The following is a 24,054-nucleotide window of genomic DNA, read 5'->3' as shown; positions in this document are numbered from 1 at the left end:
GCTTTACAACAAATGCTAAAGGAATTTCTCTAGGAGGGTAACACAAGAGAAGGAAAGACCTACAAAAACAAACCCAAAACTATTAAGAAAATGGTAATAGGAACAGACGTATCGTTAATTACCTTAAATGTAAATGGATGAAATGCTCCCACCAAGAGACATGGACTGGCTGAATGGATACAAAAACAACACCTGTATATATGCTGTCTACAAAAGACCCACTTCAGGCCTAGGAACACATACTGAAAGTGAAGGGATAGAAAACAATATTCCATGCAAATGGCAATCAAAAGAAATCTGGAGTACCAATTCTCATATCAGACAAAATAGACTTTAAAATAAAGACTATTACAAGAGTCAAGGAGGGACACTACATAATGATCAAGGGATCAATCCAAGAAGAAGATAAAACAATTGTAAATATGCACCCGACATAGGAGCACCTCAATACATAAGGTAAATACTGATAGCCATAAAAGGGGATATCGACAGTGACACAATAATAGTACGGGACTTTAACATCCCACTTTCACCAATGGCCAGATCATCCAAAATGAAAATAAATAAGGAAACACAAACTTTAAATGACACACTAAAAAAGATGGACTTAATTGATATTTATAGGACGTTCCATTGAAAAAAAACACAATACACTTTCTTCTCAAGTGCTCATGGAAGATTCTCCAGGATAGATTATATCTTGGGTCACAAATCAAGCCTTGGTAAATTTAAGAAAATTGAAATCGTTTCAAGTATCTTTTCCAACCACATGCTATGAGACTAGATATCAGTTACAGGAAAAAATCTGTAAAAAATACAAACACATGGAGCCTAAACAGTACACTACTAAATAACCAAGAGATCACTGAAGAAATCAAAGTGGAAATCAAAAAATATCTAGAAACAAACGAAAGTGAAAACACGACCACCCAAAACCTATGGGATGCAGCAAAAGCAGTTCTAAGAGGGGAGTTTATAGCAATACAATCCTACCTCAAGAAACAAGAAACATCTCAAATAAAGAACCTAACTTTACACCTAAAACAATTAGAGAAGGAAGAACAAAAAAACCCCAAAGTTAGCAGAAGGAAAGAAACCATAAAGATCAGATCAGAAATAAATGAAAAACAAATGAAGGAAACAATGGCAAAGATCAATAAAACTAAAACCTGGTTCTTTGAGAAGAGCAACAAAATTGATAAACCATTAGCCAGATTCATCGAGAAAAAAAGGGAGAAGACTCAAATCAACAGAATTAGAAATGAAAAAGGAGAAGTAACCACCGACACTGAAGAAATACAAAGGATCATGAGAGATTACTACAAGCAACTCTATGCCAATAAAATGGACAGCCTGGAAGAAATGGACAAATCCTTGGAAAAGCACAACCTTCCAATACTGAACCAGGAAGAAATAGAAAATATGAACAGACCAATCAGAAGCACTGAAATTGAAACTGTGATTAAAAATCTTCCAACAAACAAAAACCCAGGACCAGATGGCTTCACGGGCACATTCTATCAAACATTTAGAGAGGAACTAACACCTAACCTTCTCAAACTCTTCCAAAATATAGCAGAGGGAGGAACCCTCCCAAACTCATTCTACAAGGCAACCATCACCCTGATACCAAAACCAAAGATGTCACAAAAAAGAAAAACTACAGGCCAATATCACTGATGAACATAGATTCAAAAATCCTCAAGAAAATACTAGCAAGTAGAATCCAACAGCACATTAAAAGGATCATACACCATGATCAAGTGAGGTTTATTCCAGGAATGAAAGGATTCTTTAATATATGCAAATCAATCAATGTGATACACCATATTAACATGTTGAAGGTAAAAACCATATGACAATCTCAATAGATGCAGAAAAAGCTTTCGGCAAAATTCAACACCCATTTATGGTAAACCTTTCCTGAAATCAGGCGTAGAGGTAACCTACCTCAACATAATAAAGACCATATATGGCAAACCAACAGCCAACATCATTCTCAATGGTGAAAAGCTGAAACCATTTCCCCTAAGATCAGGAACAAGACAAGGTTGCCCACTCTCACCACTGTCATTCAACATAGTTTTGGAAGTTTTAGCCATGGCAATCAGAGAAGAAATAGAAGAAATCCAAAGCAGAAAAGAAGAAGTAAAACTGTCACTGTTTGCAGATAACATGAAACGATACATATAGAATCCTAAAGATGCTACCAGAAAACTACTAGAACTAATCAATGAATTTGGTAAAGTAGCAGAGTACAAAATTAATGCACAGAAATCTCTTGCATTCCTATACACTAGTGACAAAAAATCTTAAAGAGAAATTAAGGAAACTGCCATTTACCACTGTAACAAAAAGAATAAAATACCTAGGAATAAACCTACCTAAGGAGACAAAAGACCTGTATGCAGAAAATTATAAGACACTGATGAAAGAAATTAAAGGTGATACAAACAGATGTAGAGATATTCCATGGTCTGAGAGTGGAAGAATCCACATTGTGAAAATGACTGTACTACCCAAAGCAATCTACAGATTCAATGCAATCTCTATCAAACTACCAGTTGCATTGTTCACAGAGCTAGAACAAAAACTTTCACAATTTGTATGGAAACACAAAAGACCCCGAATAGCCAAAGCAATCTTGAGAAAGAAAAACGGAGCTGGAGGAATCAGGCTCCCTGACTTCAGACTATACTACAAAGCTAAAATAATAAATCTGTAGATTGTTTTAGATAGTATAGTCATTTTCACAATGTTCATTCTTCCAATGCAAAAACATGGTATATCTCTCCATCAGTTTGTATCATCTTTAATTTCTAAGAATGTCAATTTTTTAATAAAGTCACTTCCACATGAAGATGGAAAGTTATGTGGAGAGTTAGGATATTGGGAAAGTCACTTTCTCATTTATAATTTCTGTGGTAGGCGGCTTCTGAAATGGCTCCCAATGGTCCCCACCCCCTATTTGTATCCTTGTGTAATACTCTCCATTTGAATACAAGCAGGGACTAGAGACTTGCTTCTAATAAATATAAAATGGGAAAAGTTATGTTACTATATGTTACTTCCAATATTAAGTTGCAAAAGATTGTGATTTCCATCTTACTCTCTCTTACTTATCTTCTCATTTGCTCAGACTCATGAAGCTAGTGGCCCTGTTTTGAGTCTCCTAAGATGCCCACATAGCAAGGAGCAAAGCGAAAGTTCTGTCCAATAATGTGCAAAGAACTGAATCCTCCACACAGCCACATGAGTGAGCTTGGAAGGGCTCTTTTACCAGTAGAGTCTTGAGACAACTGCTGGTCACCTGGCACCTGGAAGGCAGCCTTGTAAGTGACCAGAATCAGAAGACCCAGCTTAACAGCACCTAGCTTCCTGACCCACAGAAACTGAGATAATAAATATTGTTCCTGCTATCCACAAATTTTGGGTATAATTTGTTATACAGCAATTGATGATTAACACAATATTATATACATTGTTCTGAATTCTTGTAATGACAGATTCAACAGTTAAGAGTTCCCAACAGCTACACATATAATGACACTAATTTAGGCAAATAGATATACTTAGTTGCTTATAACCTGTAATTTATAGGGAGTGAAGAAAGAAAGGAATTAAGAAAAATGTGAAGTAGATGTACATTTCCTACCAAATTAATAGAATAAGAAATTCTCAATTATTTATAACTTCATCAGAATTATATGTGTACTACACTGATATTTATAAGGGAATCAATGAAAGATTAAAAATAATATATATTGTGGGGCAGTTTGTCATTCTAGATTGATTGCTTTAATGTCATCATTATCACCTAGTTCTAATCACTAGTCTGCTAATAACTAGCTGGGGCTTTATGTCATGAGTCTCTGTATCACTGATGAAGATGCTGGATGAAATGGTCTTTAAGATATAAAACAACTATAAAATTCTATGATTATGAATTCTGAGGTAGAAATTATCATTGGAGATACACACCAATTATAGATTAGGGCAAAATTAAAACAAAACACATCAAAATGAAAAAAATGGACTTTCAGAGACACCTTAAGCAGCTTTTATATAAAATATTTTGTAATTTAAAATCAGATTAATAAAATAATACTATTTTGACTGATTACACTATTCCAAGCTCTGCTAATTTATATATGTACTTTGTTATTCACAGTTATAAATTAAAAATGATATTAAGTGTCAAGCTTTTGAGCACACATTTACAAAAGAATGGAGATAAGGTTTGAATGTCCATTCCCAAAAGATTACCATCGTAATCACAATGGTATTGAATATGTATATGTAATGTTAAATTTTTTATTTTGGTTTAATTTATTTAAAAAATCAGTTTTGTTAGGTAATGACATATTTTTTTAAAGCTTAACTAATTATATTAAAATTAGTTAGGAACAACCAGAAATATCTTCACCAAATAAAGCCTAAATAAAATAGTTTCATAATTAAAAAAAAATAGAAGTTAGTGTTTACACAAAAATTAACACACAGATTTAATAAAGATATACAGATCACTTGTGAGGCAGTTGCCAGAATACGTATTTCTTACTAATAGGTAAAAGTAAATTTGGATCATCTCTGTAATAGTGGGAATAATTACTGCTATTTTTCTCTAGTAATAGTGAAGCATCATTGCCTTTCCTCTAAACGTACAAATTCAATTAAGGTTGTGTTTAATTTAAATATCGAAGTGTTTTTTTAATTAATTAATTTTTATTTTTGTCTGCCTTGGGTCTTTGTTCCTGCACGCGGGCTTTTCTCTAGTTGCAGTGAGCGGGGGCTACTCTTCTTTGCGGTGCGCAGGCTTCTCATTGCGTTGGCTTCTCTTGTTGTGGAGCACGGGTTCTAGGCGCGTGGGCTGCAGTAGTTGTGGCACTCAGGCTCAGTAGTTGTGGCACACGGGCTTAGTTGCTCCGCGGCACGTGAGATCTTCCCCGAGCAGGGCTCAAACCCGTGTCTCCTTCATTGGCAGACAGATTCTTAACCACTGCGTCACCAGGGAAGCCTAGAAGTTTTCTTAAAACCAAATAAATCCAGTGTATTTTAAAGAGCAATTTATGTGCTGGGTAATAAGCATGACACACTGGCTCCTCAGGTGAAGCAAAAAGATAAAGATGGCCATATTTAATTTTTTAAGAGATGTGACATATAACATAATAACTGACCTTAGCTAGAAAACCTCTGTGATTATATAAATCAAAGAGCTTCTAAGATATGAAATAAAACCTCTGGTAATGAATATTCTGAGAGTTATATGCTGAAGTGGAAAAAACAAAGCTGACAGGCAATGAGATTAAGCAAAGGGCATATAGTGTACATCCTAATGTGTATTTCAAGAGGCAGTATGATGTAACAGAATGCCCTCTCTTTCAATGAACTAAAGGGACTTTCACTTACTATTTTACCATTTCCAAGTATTATTTCATAAATGGAAGTACGTTTTCAAAGTATAATTCTATCATACTGACATGTTTGAAAAACCAAGAAAAACTCAAGTACCTAAAGTCATATATTCAATCATACTCTTTCAAGAAGCAATAAAATAGATATTACATAAATGCTTTTTGTGTGTTTTACACTGTACCATTTACTAGCAATTAAAATGACTTCCAATATCTCACTTAAGGGTAAATGGGGAACATGTGTGTAGTTAATTGAATCAGCACAAAACTCAGTTGATCTAATCAGTTATCATCATTTTTATCTGATTTTTTGATAGAAGGATGGAGAGACAGTTGTAGCATAAACTGTGGACCCAGAGGTCATTTCACTGAATTAAAAAGCAAAGACAGTACTGAGAGAGGTCATACATTTGAAGAAATTAAGCATAAAATTATAATTATATAAAATCTAGAGCAGCTACTATCTTTGAAATGTTAAAATATATAATTAAATCATTGGGGTTCTTGGTGGTGGCATTCTCTTATTGCTGACATTTTCCATAATTAACTAAATATATACAAGGAAGTAAACAAATAGGCCAAATTTTCCTAAAGACCAATATTTCAATTTTTCTATTCTTTCATTTTCATTTTCTATTCTTTCATTTTTAATTTTCAATATTATTTGTTTAAAGTTTTTAATTAAACATATTTCCTCAGATCTTTTTAAGATATCAAATGCATATTTCCAAGAATTTTAGACTGCCTTTATTATAATTTTTCCATAATTCACTGTTACTCTGTCCAATAATTCAATGATAAATCTTGCCACTTTCATTATTAGTGAATGTGTCTACCTATGTTATCAAATATTAAAATTATTTATTTAAGATTATGCCTTAATAGCTCTAAATCGAGCCAGTTATTCTATTAGATTGCTAAATTAAAACAGGCAAGGAATATAACTTAGGAACTACAGTGGCTTTATATTTAGACTGACATTCTGTTTCATTCTTGATATAAACAGAATTTAATAGTTCAAATATTCTCCTTTCTAAATAGCAGACAATTTGATAATACGTTGTACTTCTAATACATACTCAATATCACTGAAGATTTTCTTTATCTGGTATATTACCCTTTTTTTTTTTGAAACAGGCATTGTTTGCAAATCCATATCTTTAGACATTTTGCAATGCAGTGCAGAAAAATGTTTTTAATTGAGGACAAAATTTATTTCTGAAAAATATGACCTGTAGGCTTTAATTTATCAGACAATTTATATTTAAGTATTTATCAGTTTTTTATGATTACATATTTTACCAATTATTATCAGTGAAAATTTGACTGAACTTGGGTACCGGAAACTATAATCACTATGCAGGTATTAAGTTTCATGATGCCATTTGTGGTCTGTGATTAATTTGGTTAGTTTATTTATTCTTTTACTCATTTCATTTTTCAAGGGCATAGAGATACTCAGTGACCTACATAAATATTTTGTACTACTCAAAAATTATAACTGCTGTTCACATGTATATCTTCAAACATTGTATACCCACTATTGAACTTATCTTCCATAATAGTTAAAACCCTATTTCTAGTAAAAGATCTTTGAATTAACCCTTTCCCTTGAGTTAAAAAAGTAAAGATTTATGAGTAGCTAATAATTCTAATTTTGTTGAAAATAATAGTTTTATTAATTTATTGGTGACAGGTGCTATTTCAAAGAAAATGGTGATATTTATATTTCTTCTTGAAAGAAAATTCTTTGGTCTGTTTAATATGCAATATTTGAACCTTCCAATACTTATTGTGATTATTTACAATTTTTCTAAGTAACTATTTTTTTTTAATTACAAAATATACAGGGCTAAGTGAGGACTGAAAACAATATATTTTCATATTGTATAAACAAATTTTGAGGGAATGTGGACCCCAATAGTTTTATATATTCTTTATAATATCAGTTTTAACTAGTTCAGCTATTTTTTTTTAATGACCAGCAATCTGCCTGTTGGTGGTTTTACACTTGAATAGCTACCTTGCCATCATTGTGTTATTTGTATGCTTTTACAGTCGTCAGTTTTCACCTAGCAAGTTTATCTGTCTTTTATTAAAAATGAGAACTTGTGAATGGAAATCTCTCTAATATATACGCAATTCTTTACAAAAAATGAAAACAGTTTAAACTGTGGAACAGAATAGAAGACTGACAAAAATATCTTCTAAAGAAATGAAAATGTGGTGACTTTTTTTTTTTTTTTTTTTTTTTTGCGGTAGGCGGGCCTCTCACTGTTGTGGCCTCTCCCGTTGCGGAGCACAGGCTCCGGACGCGCAGGCTCAGCGGCCATGGCTCACGGGCCCAGCCGCTCTGCGGCATGTGGGATCTTCCCGGACCGGGGCACGAACCCGTGTCCCCTGCATCGGCAGGCGGACTCTCAACCACTGCGCCACCAGGGAAGCCCTGTGGTGACTTTTTGAGGAAAATATTTAAAGACTAATATGTAGTCGTGCTAGTAAATAATTTGAACATCAGAATCTGTCTGAAAATGCATTTTCCTTGTATTAGGCAGAATTTTAAGACAACCTTTGTTCAATTCTATACCCACCAAAATTCCAATGGAATTTTTAACAGAAATAGAAAAAAATCCTAAAATTCACATGTAATCACAAAGGAACCTGAATAGCCAAAACAATCCTGAAAAAAAAAGAACAATGCTGGAAGCCTCACACTTCCTTATTTAAAAACATATTATAAAGCTACAGTAATGAAAACAGTATGATAATGGCATAAAGGCAGACATATAGTCACTGCAATAGAATAGAGAGCCCAGAAATAAACTTATGTATATATGATCACATGATCTTTGACAAGAGTGTCAAGGCTACATATAGGGGAAAGACTAGCCTGTTCAACAAATGGTGCTAGGAAAACTGGATTTCCACATGCAAAAGAATGAACTTAAATGTTTATTTTACACCATATACAAAAATCAACTCAAAATGAATTAAAGACCTAAATATAAGATCTGAAAATATATAACCCTAGGAGAAAGCATAGGGGAAAATCTTCATAACATTGGTCTTTTCAATGATTTCTTGGATGTGACACCTAAGGCAAAGATAGCAAGAGCAAAACAGACAAGCGGGACTGCATCAAACCAAAAATTTCTGCATAGCAAAGGAAACAACAGGATGAAAATGTAACCTATGGAATGGGAGAAAATCAAACTATATATCTGATAAGGTTTTAACCTCCAAAATATATAAGGAACTTCTTTAACTCTATAGCAACAAAGCAAATAATTTGATTTAAAAAGTGCCAAATAATTTGGATAGACATTATTCCAACGAAAACATACATATGGCCAACAAGTACATGAAAAGATGCTCAGCATCACTAATCAACAGGGAAATGCATATCAAAACCACAATGAGACATTACCTCACACCTCTTAAGATAGCTATTTTATCAAAAACAAAAGATAAATGTTCACAGGGATTTGAAGAATTGGAATCCTTGTATGCTGTTGGTGGGAATATAAAATGGTGCATCCACTAGGGAAAACACATGGAGTTTCCTCAAAAAATGAAAAATGAAACTACCATATAACCCAACAATCTCACATCTGTGTATATTCCAATAAATTTGAAATTAAGATATCAAAGAATTATCTGCATCCCCATGTTCATTGCAGGATTATTCACAATAGCCAAGGTATGGGTACAACCTAAATATCCATCTATTGATGAATGGATTAAGAAGATGTGGTAAATACCTACGATGGAATATTATTCAACTTTAAAAAAGAAGGAAATCCTGCAATATGCAACAGCATGGAGGAACTTGGAGGACTTTATGCTAAGTGAAATAAACCAGTCACAGAAGGGCAAATCCTGCATGAATCCACTTTGCGGGTATCTAGAATAGTCAAATTCATAGAAGCAGAGAGTAGAATGTTGGCTACCTGGGAAATGGGAAGTTGTTGTTCAAGGATATGGTTTCAGTTATGCAAGATGAATATGTTCTAGAGATCTGCTGTGAAACATTGTACCTATAGTTAACAATACTGTATTGTGCACTTGAAAATTTGTTAAGACAGTAGATCTCATGTTTAGCATACTTACCACAATTTAATAAAATGACCTTTGTAATCTTTGCCTCTGGTGTGACTCCTGTTATTATTTTATATGAAATGGCAAAAAGGGGATTTTGCAGATGTAGTTAAGATTACTAATTTGTTGATCTTTAGGAAGAGACATTGACTGAATGGGCTTAATCTAATCTCATGCTTACAAAGCAGAGAGTTTTCTCAGCTGGTGGCAGAAGAGGAAGTCAGATTTGAAGCATGGAAAGATTCAGTCCACCATTACTGGCTGGAAGATGAAGGTGGCCATGTGACCAGGAATGCAGTTTGCCTATAAAATCTGAGAATGGTCTCTAGCTGACAACCAGAAAGGAAACCAATACCTCAGTCCTACATCCAAAAAGACCTCAATTCTTCTGACAGCCTGAATGAGCTTGGAAGTAGATGCCTTCAGATAGGAGTCCAATCAATAAACCCCTTGTTTAGGCTTTGTAAGACCCTTAGCTGAGAACCCAGCTGAATCTGACTAGTCTCATCTACACAGTTTTCAAAAACTTTTATAGGCGGATCTATAAGCTTTGCTGACTACATGCTTACTTTGTTATTGTACTAGAGAGATTAAAAGGAAAAAAATAACACATAGTTCTTGAACCTAGACTGAACTATCAGGGAAATTATAATAACACAGTATATGTAAGATATTCTCTCCTCATCCTACAGATTACCTTTCTCAACACTTGCATGCATGCACACACAGCACTCCAGTCTCCAGCAAAGGCTGCAAGATTGATTATCTTAAAAACTTTCTTTGATTATATCATTATTCTGTGCATTTGATTATGTCATTAACTGTTCAGCAGTTACTTTCTGTTTTCTGCAAAATAAAGGTTTATTCTTTGGTTTGATAATTAATCAGTCAGATATATATCAGACTATCAAGCAAGTTGTTCTTGTTTCTTTGCCTGCCAATAATCTAGAAAATGGATGATATCTCTGTTCTATTAGGTCTCTTGTTTCTTTGTCCACCATACAGACTAAGGTAATATGCCTCTTGTCATAGAAATAATTTATTATGTATTATTTCTTCATTCGAATTATATTAGTAAATTAAACTTTTTATACTAGGATGGAAATAACAAGAAAAAGTAGATAGGATAAAGGAAGAAAAAGAACATATAAACACTTTCACTGAACAAGGAGTTTGTGACATGTTTCATTTGTTTTTCATAGCATGACCATTCAGTTCCTCATTTATTCCACAAATGTTGATTGACCCCTTTCTATATTCTAGGAAGACACTTGGCCAGGCACATCCCTGAGTTTAAGTATAAGGCATTTCCTATTTACATTGTTATACTGGAACATGTTCAAAAAGTGAGTTATTATTATTACTGACATTAAATATGTTAAACACCTTCTCACCTCTGTGGCCAAAATTTTTGCCCATATTTATAACCTTTCCAACTTTAGAGCCTGTTTATTTTAATTGCATGTTGAAGAAACAAAAAAAGCAAGATTTTTTTTGTCTCACATACTTGAATAATCCAGCAAGGATAAATTTGGATGCTAAAATGAGGTTGTCTGTTTTCTGCTTCTCCTTTTCTCTAGCTCTGAACTCCATTTTCCTTGACCTCTGCCCCTTTTTCATGCAGAAGTCTGAGTTTAAACAAATTTAGATGCAAATATTAAAGTTAAGATGCCAAAATAAGGCCAAACCAGATGGCAAATTAATCTATCCAGGAGTATATCTCTCTCCAGAAATCCCAGCAGTTCTTTCTTTCTCAGCATCAAAAATCATAGTGGGAGTCTAATTGACATCCTTGTGTTAATTTTTCCCTCTGTGAACAAATCACTTTGTCTGGAGGACTGGGACATCTGACTAGATCTAGCTCACTTGTTCTTTCTTGTCTCAGGTGAAGTCAATATATTAACTCTCACCAAGAAAGAGGTTTTATTACTAGAACAGAGAAAAATGGAAAACATATATGGTTACAAATCTACTTTCCACTGGAACTTACTATCATCCAATATACTGTATCTACTTTGGTTTGATGGTATTGGGGTTTGCAAATTTTTATACGTGCTATTTTATTTACATATCAAACTATTCCCTTTTATATTAGAGTATGCTATTATCTAGAATGCCCTATATTTTCTTCATTTTTCCAAAACCTACCCACCTATGAAAGTATAGTTCAATTTATATACCCTATATGAAAATTTTTCTACTCTTCCTAGGTTAAAATGATCTCTAGTTCCCTTAGTGGTACTGAATGTCTTTAATTATTCTAATATATTACTTTCCTGTATTACATTGGCTTAATGCCTTAATGCCAATAAAACCTTAAACAACAATGTTGCATCTTGTGCAATGTCCATATTGCAAATTTGCATATGATGAAAATATTGGTTTTCTTATCATTCTCAAAAAACATTTCAGTTACAAATGGCTCTCTAAATGGAATCATACATATGTATAGATATATGCAGATACATGCAAAGCTATGTCTTGCCCAAAGACAGAACATTAAGTATGACTACTCAAAGACCCTCAGGTTATTTACTTTTAATTATACAGAATAAAATTAACTTATTCTGCCATAGCACTTACAGCTGCTTGTGTCTGTCTATCTCATGACAGCAAACATCTCAGGGCATCTTCTAATAGATTCTTGTTTTGTTTATCATAGTGGAATTTAAAATTTATGTAAAATAAATTTAGTAAATTTGTTGATGTAGAGCACAAATGTCCAGGGAATACCAAGTATGAGTTAGATGAAAAGGGTTAATTAGGTGAGTTAAAGATATATTTAACAAAATTTATCTCCTTCTTCAAAAGTTAGGCCTGCCTTAAAAATAAAGCTCCCTTATCCATGGATCAAGTATTTTAATCATACTGATTTCTACAAAGAAACAAAATCATTTTCAATACTGTCTAAAAACCTTGGTATATAGAATTGCCTGTAATTTGTTAGGTACGGTATAGAAGACGTTTGCCAACCCATATCCGTAGTTCATAGCCAAAGTTTCCTGATAGATCATAATTGATGAGACATATGGGAGATGCCACTCTCATGTTTTCTGATATTTGGAGCTTATTTTATTAGATGGCAGGATATGCTGGTTATTCAGTTAGTTTCTATTTAGTGCAATGTGATTAGAAAAGATAAGAGACAAATCTCCTTTCAAGTAAAAAACTATATACATTTTCTATAGATATATTAGCTACTTAGTAAATAGAAACAAAGCTAAGCTTAAAATGCATTAACTGGGCAACCATAAATAAAGGCATAAAGGCATAAATAAAAATATAAAAGGGTATGTTATAAGTTGCTCTATATCCATAAGAGAATACTAAAGTGGAGATATTTCATGTGTCTAGAGCATATCTTTATTTAAGAAAATTCCTCTGAAAGAGACTGGATTTTATGCAGAATTTGTAAATACAAATCTTAGTTTGCTTATCAAGCTATTTGTCTCCCTGAGTTCTCCAGATTCTTTTTTTTCCAATAAAAAAATCCAACTTAACTTTTAGATCAAAAGGATAAAAGAAAACTGATTATACGTTAGAATGTTTTGTTATGATTTTAATAACTATATAAGAAAAAATACTATATTACCTAACAAATTTGGATCAAAATGCTTAAAGATTTTCTAACTGAATAAATATCTGTTTATATACATAAATATTTGCACATGTATAATTCCTTTGGAGATTTTCTCTAATATAAAATTTTAAACATTTAAAATTGTATAATTTAATCACATCTGTATCCCTTCTCATCCTTATGCAAATATATAGAAACTAGTGTTTCAAAGTATGTTTTTTCACATTTTTTGCTATTTAAAAGAAAGTATTTTTTCTTAATCTAATTTTAATAAAAATTTAATATCAACCACATAATCCTTTACAATTTCCTTTTGAAATGTCTCAAAAAATTTGTTGTTTCATTACCATATATTATGTTTTTGTATACTATAAAAAATTGCCAACTCTTCTCATGCATTCTTGTTTTTCAAAGATCTATGAAAGGCTTATATTTTCATATTTGTATGTACTCAAATATTGCAAAGTATTTCCAAGTAGGGCCACATATCTTAAGTATTACAGTGAAATGTCTTTTGTTTGCTGTGTTTAAGAGCGGCATAGTATGGACTTATTTACAGTCTCAGAAAAGTTTCAGGGAAGGACTAGATATCAAATAAGTAGGACATATTTGGTTGGGTTTTAGTTTTCTTTAAATATACATACCTATTTTTTCCCTATAGCCAAAATTGAACAATCTTTCCACTTAGCCTTTAGTGCACTTTGTTTCCCATTAGGCATAGCAAAATTGTTAGCTTAAGTACTCTAAAATGTATTTTTCTTCAGTACACATAATAATATATTTCCAAAGCTTTTCTCTGTATTACATTCAATTGTAAAGCTGACTAAATAGTTGCACTGTGAAATTGACTACTTGGCCAATGAAGCAGAGCCTAATCTTTGGCATTCAAAGATAATTCTCTGTCCTGGCACAAAGTAGCCCTGTTATATAAAGGTACTTTCTATTTTCCATAATGCTAGATGCTCAAAATAGGAAAAGTCATTTGTAGTTTGAATACAAATATATGTATCATTAGTAAAATAATTTTGTATATATCATCATTCTGTATTACAATGGTTTGAAGAAGGCATCTGTTTTATTGATTTAAAAGGGACTTTTAAAAATCTATTTTCGTGTGTAAAAGACCTGTATTGATTGACACAATGAAAATGTCTAAAACTTAGGCAAACTCACCTATGTATATCTAGATATATATTTATCTATATAAAAATGGGATTTTAAAAATTTACTAGGCATAGCTTAGAAACCTATTTAAGAAATAGAAACAAAGGGTCAGTGCCTTTCTCATCTCTTAGCCATTTCTATAAATATATAATACTGTAATTAAATTTAGTCATTTTAAGTGACTTGGATACCACAAAGAATTGGATTGTCAAATCAGGCTCCCATGAATCAGAAACATTTCCCAACATCAAGCTTTACTAATCATTTAGGTATATGAGAGATCAAGGTGCACAGGTAAAGCAGGGAGTCTGGGGCTGCCTTAGTTCATCTTCCAGGTCCTTTCTTTGCAGACCATCTTTGGCCCAGGTTAATAGATGAGGTTTCTACATAAGGCATGCACATCCAGGTGGAGCAATTTAGTTCATAAGACATTTCCATTTTACACTCAGATTGTTGTGTAGCTTACATGATGTTTTCCAGGAAAACATGAAGGTAAATCCAAAGGTTCTAGATTTGTTTTCTTTAAGTAAGCCTAGCCAACCAGATGTATTCTACTAAAAGCTTTCCAAAGATAAGTCCTCCATTGCTGCCAAGACCAGTATGTTTGTCTTTAATATTCTTAACAGGAGATGAGTCTTGTAATCTGTCTTGTTTCCTTCTTTGCAGTGCCCTTCCCTCTGTAATAGGATTACAAATTTCATCGTCCAGCTGCTTAACCTTTTCCTTCCCGGTACTATATGAGGATTTTAAACTTTCCCTTTCACTCTCAGCAAACTACAAGGATGGCACTTAATGGCCAAGAACTGGCTTTATTCACTGTGTCACTGATTTATTTGTTGTTGTACATTTTTCAGTCAGTCAACATTTATGGATAATTTGCTGTTTAATATAACTATTTACCATGATTGTCTTGAGCCCAATACATATACTTTTTGCCCCTAAAGCAATTTTGACTAGTCCATCAACCTCAATTAAGAGGAAATAAGTTAATATTTTAAATATGAATGATGTAATTAAAAAGTTATAAAACATTCGGTAATAGGTGCTGATTATTTTTAAGGTTCCACTTCTATGGTACATTGATGAGAGGAAGCTACATGGAACAGGATTAATATCAAAATGGAAAATAAAATAGAACCTTCAGCTGTTTAGCTATTATTGGTAATTTATTTGGTCAGGTTCAAACTCATCAGTGAAAGCAGTATTTTATATGGTTGCAAAGAGAATATTGATAATACCTCTCCTATCCCCAAGATATTATGTCATATACTCTTCATAAATTATATCTGGCATGATACTGGACTGATTAAATTTTTCTTGAGATAATGCTGCATTATAAAAACTCCCAAAGTATCAGTAGCTAGAAAACAAGCATTTATTTCCTACTTAGAGGTATGCATGTTGGTTCAGATTAAGCCCATCTCATCTGGGGTCAGCTGGATACATCTGTGCTGGGCTGGGCTCCAGACTTTGAATTGAGTCCAAGTCACCTCCATGTTATCTTCATTGTGGGATCGTGGCTGAAAGTGGAATCCAGGCTGAAATTGCCATATTAACCTGGGGCCTACTTTTTCATGGCAGTAGCATAAGCTCCAAAAGGACTAAGTGAAACTGGCCATGTCTCTTACAGCTTTATTTCACAAGCTGACCCACTTTTACTTCTGTCTTCTTTCTATCTGCCAAAGTCAGTCTCATGTTTAGTCAATGAGGTATGTGAAAGAATAATGAACTCATGAGGAAGCTGTGACTGAATTGGATAGAACAGGAATAATTTGGGGCAAATAATATAGTCTATCACAAATAGCAGTGGATAGCCTTTTTTCCCCCCAAAGTTTCAATACCAAATAAAATGCAAGTTCATCAGTGAAGAGGCTTTAGCCTAATAGTATATTTCAAACTTTCACAAGTTTTATTTCACCAGTGAGGAGATAAAGTATTTGTTCGTTTATTCTTAAAATTGCTATTAGTTCACTTAGTTCTTGGTGAAGGAGTCAACATTTAAAATATCTCTAGAGTAATAGAATGCTAATAGAAATAGAAACCAACCATGCACTGAGGTCGTATTTGTGACCTACTGTGCCATAGTTATAAGAGAGGTAATTGCTCTTGTTTTAAATTGGGAAACCTGAAGATGATTTTCTTTAGAAAATATTATTTGAGGACTGTTTAATTTTCTATTGCTAACAAATTACCATAAACTTAGTGGCTTGAAACAGCATCTTTTATTAACTCACAAGTTTTGTAGATGAGAAGTACAGGCAGGGTCAATTGGGTCTCTGCTTAGTTTCTCATAGGGCCAAAGTCAAGATGTTAAATCAAGATGCTAAGTTCTTACCTGGAGGCTCGGGGGAAGAATTTTATTCTAGACATATTCAGGTTGTTGGCTGAATTCAGTTTCTTGTCATTGTAGGACTGAAGTCCCTGTTCCCTTTCTGGCTGTCAGCCAGGAACTGCTTTCTGTTTCTAGATGTCACCTGCATCCCTTTTCATGCGCTCCCTCCATTTTCAAACCAGCAATCGCCTGGTCCGCCTTTCATGTGCTTTGAATCCCTCTGACCTCACCTGTCAGTAGTGAGAAAACTCTCTTATTTTAAAGGGCTATGTGATTAGATTAGCACCACCTGAATAATTTCTCTTTTTTATGGTCAACTCCTCTGTAATCTTACCTTCATCTGCAACATCTCTTTTACCATGTAATATAACATAATCATGGGACTAACACCTAGAGGTAAAGGTCATGGGGGACATCTTAAAATTCTGCTTAACACAGGAAAATCCTTTTTCAGACACATTTGATATTCAAATTCATTTACTAGCAGAATTACAAATTAGCCTTTTAAATATTTTTCCTCATAAAACTATCAGATTTCCATTTCTCTAGGTATTTTCTCCAGTTTGCTGTTCAATGACACCAGTTAAGTTTTCTTCATTATTATTAAGAATTGCATATATATTAAAGAGATTGTCATTCATTACTTTTTCATCTCTTTGAAAAGACATAGCCTGACGTGGTAGATGAAAACTGACATCTTTAAAGGCACAAAAGTATTAAACATTTTTCCCACAAAGTTGTAGACACTCAAAGTACTATCAACAGGCATATCTTGTCACTCCTCAAAAATAAGAGCTGAACTAGTTAAAATTAATGTTGTAAAGAATACCTAATATAATAGAATCACTATAGAAGTGTTGAATATATCCAGGGCCCTATTTAGATAATTAATCTGTGTGCATTACACAGACTATAAAGCTTAGCAGAAGAATCCAATCCAGGGGGTGTCCAGTACAGACTTTCCCACAAAAACGTTATTTAATAATAATGCCCAGGCCTTTAAAATAAGATACTGAAAATGCTCCAATTAAAGAGCATATTGTTTTACAGATGTTGCTCTGTCTAGAGCAAGATCCTACCACAAAGGTTAATATCAAGAACACAATGACGATAAATTCTTCAAAAAATACCAAACCCAAATCAATTAATTTGTGAGACATTGTATTAAAGTCTCTATTCTTTCTGTTTTGAAGCATGAATGAAATAACTGAAGATCCAAGGCAGCTTAAGGAGTACTCAGTTTTCCCATGAAGATTTAGTCTTTTGTTTAGAAAGTATGAAGAAAAATAGCACTTACTATGATCTGAGGAACTTCTAAAATAATCACTAATACGGCTTTTGTAAATATAAGTAGCTAAGTTGGCCATCTGTACAATATCTAGAGGCCACCTACATGCCATGTCATGTGACTGCCTCAATGTTTAAGCCAGTGATGGGATGGTGAATCCCTCTTGGGCTTCAAATCTCACTGCCCAGCTCCTATTGATATCAGTCTAGCTTGCTGCAACCATTCTTTAAGACATACATGGATACTCTGAATTGGAATAAATATCAGGTCTTCTGTAGTCAAAGAGCCATAGGCTCTCCCATCCTCATACTGGTCATCCAATGCCAGGTGCAGATGTTGAGACTACAGCCAGCCATATGTACTGCCTCCTCCCTGAGTGAATGCTAAAATGGTACCTCATGAGTATGGTCTTGGGCTACAGTTGCCACCAGGACCCAGGTACCACCACTGAGGAGGCTCTGGGCACAGCTGACCATTAAACTTTATTTAAAGAGCTGTAAAATTTAGTATGCAAGTAGATTTTGACACAAATTTGTCAGATCAGCATCTACACATGAGTCTCATACATAGCTTCATTTAAGCTTCATTCTTGCTAAATGTCGATTTCCTGTATTGATTTTAAGTCATAATTTTACTCAAGGTAACTACGTCAAAACTTTGACCTACTCATCTTGCATGCTTCTTTACCCAAACAAGCAACTCCTCTTTCCACCCACCTTTTGTATGTCAGGGACTTTGCTTCCTCCTGAACAGATAAAATATAGATGCCATGAGGCTGAAAAAACAAAAAAAAAACTCAGTAGTATAACCTTCCTTCCTTCAATAATTGCTGTTTCCTTGCCTATGTTCAGTTTTCCAGTCTGTCCAAACCATGATTTATAATCATCATTTCATCAGCTTTTTTCACGTACTGCATTTAAGCATCCATTATTACCATTCCACTGAATGACTCATAAATGTGACCCCCATAAACCCACTGATTGCTTAATCAAATGGACACATGTTAATTCTTGTTTAATCTCTCTGAAGCGTTCTATATCACTGGCATGTCTTTTATATTGTGGTTCTCTCTCTTCTTTCTTTTTATTTATGATATCAGGGTTTTCACTCCAGTTTTTCTGAACATTGTTTCTCAAGCGTCTTCATTTAATCTCCTTTCTTTGACTGTCCTCTCATTATTGGCTCTTCCCAGCATCCCATTACCAAACTGTACCTCCTCAACTTCTCTATGAACACACTACACATCCACTCCTAATTGCCTGATTTCATGTATTGCATGTATTCTTATAATTGTCAAATCTAAAATTTATTTCAAACCACTTCTGTCAGTTCCAGACATACATTTCTCTGTCAGCCGTACATTTATTGGCCCCACCACGAGATTCTTCAGACATTCACATTCAACATGATCCAAAACAAAGGAACAAGAAAACATACATTTCAACACTCAGATCTTTCTCTTCCAGGGGGAGAAAAAAATCAAAGAAATTAAGTGAGATCCTTAAAAGTGAATACCTAAAGAATTGAAATTTAAAAGTATTTCAACATTGAATAATTTGAGGAAAAAAATTACACTTGCATTTCTTTCAAGATAGATTTAATCACTGATGATGATTAAATCAGAAAATCTACAAACAGTGCTGCCATGGAAAGGAATAAAATATAGGAACATTCTTATATTAACAAGACATCATCAGTCATCACTGTGTCCCACTGAATTTTGATTCATTTGCTTCCAAGAGGAAACATTATAGTACAATAATATTGTCTGAGAACATTCATTGTAAGAAAAACTAATTTTAAAATAATGTTGTCTCATAAATACTTAGAAAAATGAAAAGTTTTTTAAAAGAAAAAAGAAGGCTTTTAATGAGGTTAATTAAATTGATTTGAAAGAGTAGAAAAGTTAGAGATGCTACAACTAGGAAATGTGTTGAAATATGAAAACAGGAAAACAATACCTAAGTTATTAGTGGCATTTAAACTTTGCTCTCCCAGAGTCAAAATATAATGGTTTCAGTCAGATCTCATTAAATGTGTAGGAATATTTCATACCTATGGGGAAAAGCTTTATTTCATTATTTTAATATTTTACAATGTAATACTTTATAAAGCTTTAGTAAAATATACACAAAAGGCACATGAACATTTAGTTTAGCTTTTTCTCTAGAAGCAGTGGAAGAAAATAAGGTTTCAGAGAGAAAGAGAAAGACATGATAAGTAAATAAATGGAAAACAGACATTGTTACTCTCTTCCTTGTAGTATGAAATCAGGACCAGATGAAGGGGAAGAAAAGGTGATTGTGGCTATGATCAGTGAAATGATGTCGTGTTTTTAATGTACTAGATAACCATATGCATCATCCATCTATCACTTATAGCAGTGACTTTCAAAGGAAAAGAGAAACAAAGTAAGCATTCAAAGACAAAGTGGAAATCATTCCTAGTTAGTCAAATGACCTATTTCAGAATGTATCTAAGTGGTAAGACTACCTGTATTTATAAAATTATAATGCAACAATTATGCTTGACAAACAAATGTATCTTTCAATCAAATGAATCCAATACTCCACCTTTGAGGATTTTCTGTCAGGAATGTAAATGGAGATTTTACCTACTGATAAATAAGTGAATAAATTACCTTTGTTGAGTTTCTCTTTTTATAAATTATGAAAGAAGGATACTGAGAATAAAGAATCTGTCTACAGAGTGTAATAGAATTTAGGAGGAAAATAACTGTTTCTTCCTGCTGAGTAAACTTTAAATGGCCAGTCTGCTCAGATAAAAGAGCAGTACGTATTTTGGCAATTATCTAAGAAACCACAAAAATTATACAGAAATCTCAGCATTTTAGATCTTGAAGGGGACTTAAAACTTTAGTCTGAATAATTTATTTCGGGAATTAAGAAGCAGAAGACCTAAAGGGTCAAGCACAATCTGAAATACCCTAGAAATATTTTAAGATAGCATGCATTCTTGGATATGGCAACTAGTGCTATATTCTATATTTCTAGAGATTTTCAGTTTTCCTTTGAAATAAATTCAATAATTTCTACTTTGCACAGGAGTGAAAAACTTGAAAGTATGATCACTTATAATGCCATGGGAATGTTTAATTGCTATTTTTTAATGCAAATTAATTTTCTCATATGCTTAATTTAAGTATCATCCAATATTCCTCTCTGTGGCCTTTTGCTTAAGGAGTAATTACATTGCTGACATTTTTAATTAAAACAGTGCTATCTATTTTAAAAAGCATTAAGCCTGCCATTGATTTTTCTTTTTTTTCTTTTTTTGCGGTACGCGGGCCTCTCACTGTTGTGGCCTCTCCCGTTGCGGAGCACAGGCTCCGGACGCCCAGGCTCAGTGGCCATGGCTCACAGGCCCAGCCGCTCCGCGGCATGTGGGATCTTCCCGGACCGGGGCACGAACCCGTGTCCCCTGCATCGGCAGGCGGACTCTCAACCACTGCACCACCAGGGAAGCCCTGATTTTTAGATCCTGAATAAAATTTTGGTTGATGAATCAGGATATGTGTCTTAATACTCTATGAAGCTTATATGTATTAGCATACCATTTGAATTGAATATTATTCAGATAAAAATTCATTTATTAAAATTCAATAGCATCATTAAAAATTAGGATCCTAATAAAATCAAACAGATTATATATATATATGTATGTATATATGGTCCATTTTAATGAGGCTACATATCACCTAATTTAATTTATAGTTGGATATTAGAGATTTAACATTTTAGCAATCTTTAGAGCTCTGAAAAATAATCTGTGATTTAGTATATATTTATTAGATATATTTCCCAATTCTGGAGAATGTTTCAAACTCTTAATGAAGTGAAGCTGCGAGCCATTTATCCAATACATTGAGATTTTAGTAATGTTATACAGGATGCTTCTTTTTTTTTCTTTTTTTTAAATAATTTTTTAACTGAAGTATAGTTGATTTGCAATGTTGTGTTAGTTTCCGGTAAAAAGCAAAGTGATTCAGTTATACATTTTTTTTTTCAGATTCTTTCCCCTTATAGGTTATTACAAAATATTCAGTATAGTTTCTTGTGCTATACAGTAAGTCTTTGTTGATTATCTATTTTATATACAGTAGTATGTTTAAGTTGATCCCAAACTCCTAATTTATCCCTCCTCCACTTACCCCTTTGGTAACCATAAGTTTGTTTTCTATGTCTGTGGGTCTATTTCTGTTTTTCTTTTTTTTTTGCTGTACGCGGGCCTCTCACTGTTGTGGCCTCTCCCGTTGCGGAGCACAGGCTCCGGACGCGCAGACTCAGCAGCCATGGCTCACAGGCCCAGCCGCTCCGCGGCATGTGGGATCCTCCCGGACCGGGGCACGAACCCATGTACCCTGCATCGGCAGGCGGACTCTCAACCACTGCGCCACCAGGGAAGCCCTATTTCTGTTTCATATATAAGTTCATTTGTATCTTTTTGTTGTTGTTGTTACTGTTAGATTCCACATGTAAGCGATATTGTGTGATATCTGTCTTTCCCTGTCTGGCTTACTTCACTTAGTATGATAATCTCTAAGGCCATCCATGTTGCTGTAAATGGCATTATTTCATTCCTTTTTTTATGGCTGAGTAATATTCTATTGTATAAATATACCATGTCTTCTTTATCATTCATCTGTGATGAACATTTAGGTTGCTTCCATGTCTTGACTGTTGTAAATAGTGCTGCAGTGAACATTGGGGTGCATGTATCTTTTCAAATTACAGTTTTCTCCAGATATATGCCAAGGAGTAGTATTGTAGAATCATGTGGTAACTCTAGTTTTAGTTTGTTAAGGAAGCTTCACACTGTTTTCCATAGTGGCTGTATCAATTTACGTTCCCCCCAACAGTATGGGAAGGTTCCTTTTTCTCCACACCATCTCAGTATTTATTTGTAGACTTTTTGATGATGGCCATTCTGACCAGTGTGAAGTAATACCTCATTGTAGTTTTGACTTGCATTTCTCTAATAATTAGTGATGTTGAGCATCTTTTCATGTGCCTTTTGGCCATCCGTATGTCTTCTTTGGATAAATGTTTATTTAGATCTTCTGCCCATTTTTTGATAGGGTTGTGAATGGACCTATGAATTCTGAAAGGTATTAATTTCAGTGGACAAAGGAATCTCAGTAATCTGTAAATGAGAACAAAGCAGAGATCTAGTCAAGTATGTAGCAAAAGATTCTTACCTAAATATTCCCCAAACCAAGGCTCTGAGACCTAGATGAAAGTGGCTCTTAATCTAATGCAGATGGATCTATATTACAAAGTGAGGGAGTGACTGAGATCAATCCTTGGCAGTTCTGTATAACTTGACTTTGGTTTCAAGGATCATTCTACTCTTAATATCTTACACTGTGGACAAATGAAGTCGATATGCACATCTTAAGTGAATGGCATGAAGGGGAAGATACAGTTCTTATATTTACTGTATAGTAAAAAGGGGCTTTAAAACCAAAGATACCCATACAATATAATTTCTATGGCTACCTGCTTACTGCTTATATCCCTCCTAGTCTATTCTTCATTCTGTAATCTTCACATTCTGAAGTTAAATAGGCTTAAAGATTCATATGTGTATATATATACATATATATATATATATATATGACTCATATATATATATATATATATGATTATATCACTGGCATTTAATGATTAATTTAGTTTAAATGTTTCTTACTTAGAAATTATCTAGTGTAGTACATAATCAGACACACAATTTCTCAGAACTTAGACTCCATTCTCAAATTCAGATCTTGAATAAGTTTATCACATTTATGACACTCATGACTTCATTCCATCAATGTTTACTTAACCCAACAATACAACACAGACTTAACTTTCCTCCCATAATTTCCTTTGATTTAAATTCCCTCCACTGTGAAGGAATTTGGTGTATTCCATACGTGGCCAGGGGCTAATTGTGATTTTTCCCACTATGCAAGATTATGGGTGGTAATATATGTTTTCAAAGGCTGCATTTTCTTCTCTAATTTGAGCCTCTTTCAGCTAATTCTCATGCTGAAATTCTCATTTTGTAGCTCTAGACATTAAGCAGTGGGTGGAATTTAATGATGAAAGCAGCTGATTTTATTAATGCAAATACAGCAGCTGCATCAAATTCCTATTTAGAAGATGTGATAGTT

The 24,054-nt window shown here is 33.7% G+C and overlaps 1 pseudogene; it reads right to left on the bottom strand.

Moving 5' to 3' along the window:
- Positions 1-17,124: 17,124 nt before the first annotated feature.
- Positions 17,125-17,955, bottom strand: LOC112390925 (magnesium transporter NIPA2 pseudogene; annotated as a pseudogene).
- Between the last annotated feature and the right edge of the window lie 6,099 nt (positions 17,956-24,054).

This window comes from Neophocaena asiaeorientalis, unplaced genomic scaffold (assembly GCF_003031525.2).
Source record: "Neophocaena asiaeorientalis asiaeorientalis breed wild unplaced genomic scaffold, Neophocaena_asiaeorientalis_V1.1 scaffold55, whole genome shotgun sequence".
Taxonomy (NCBI): Eukaryota; Metazoa; Chordata; class Mammalia; order Artiodactyla; family Phocoenidae; genus Neophocaena; species Neophocaena asiaeorientalis.
The sequence above is the reverse complement of the archived record's forward strand: the minus strand, read 5'-3'. Positions and strand labels throughout refer to the sequence as shown.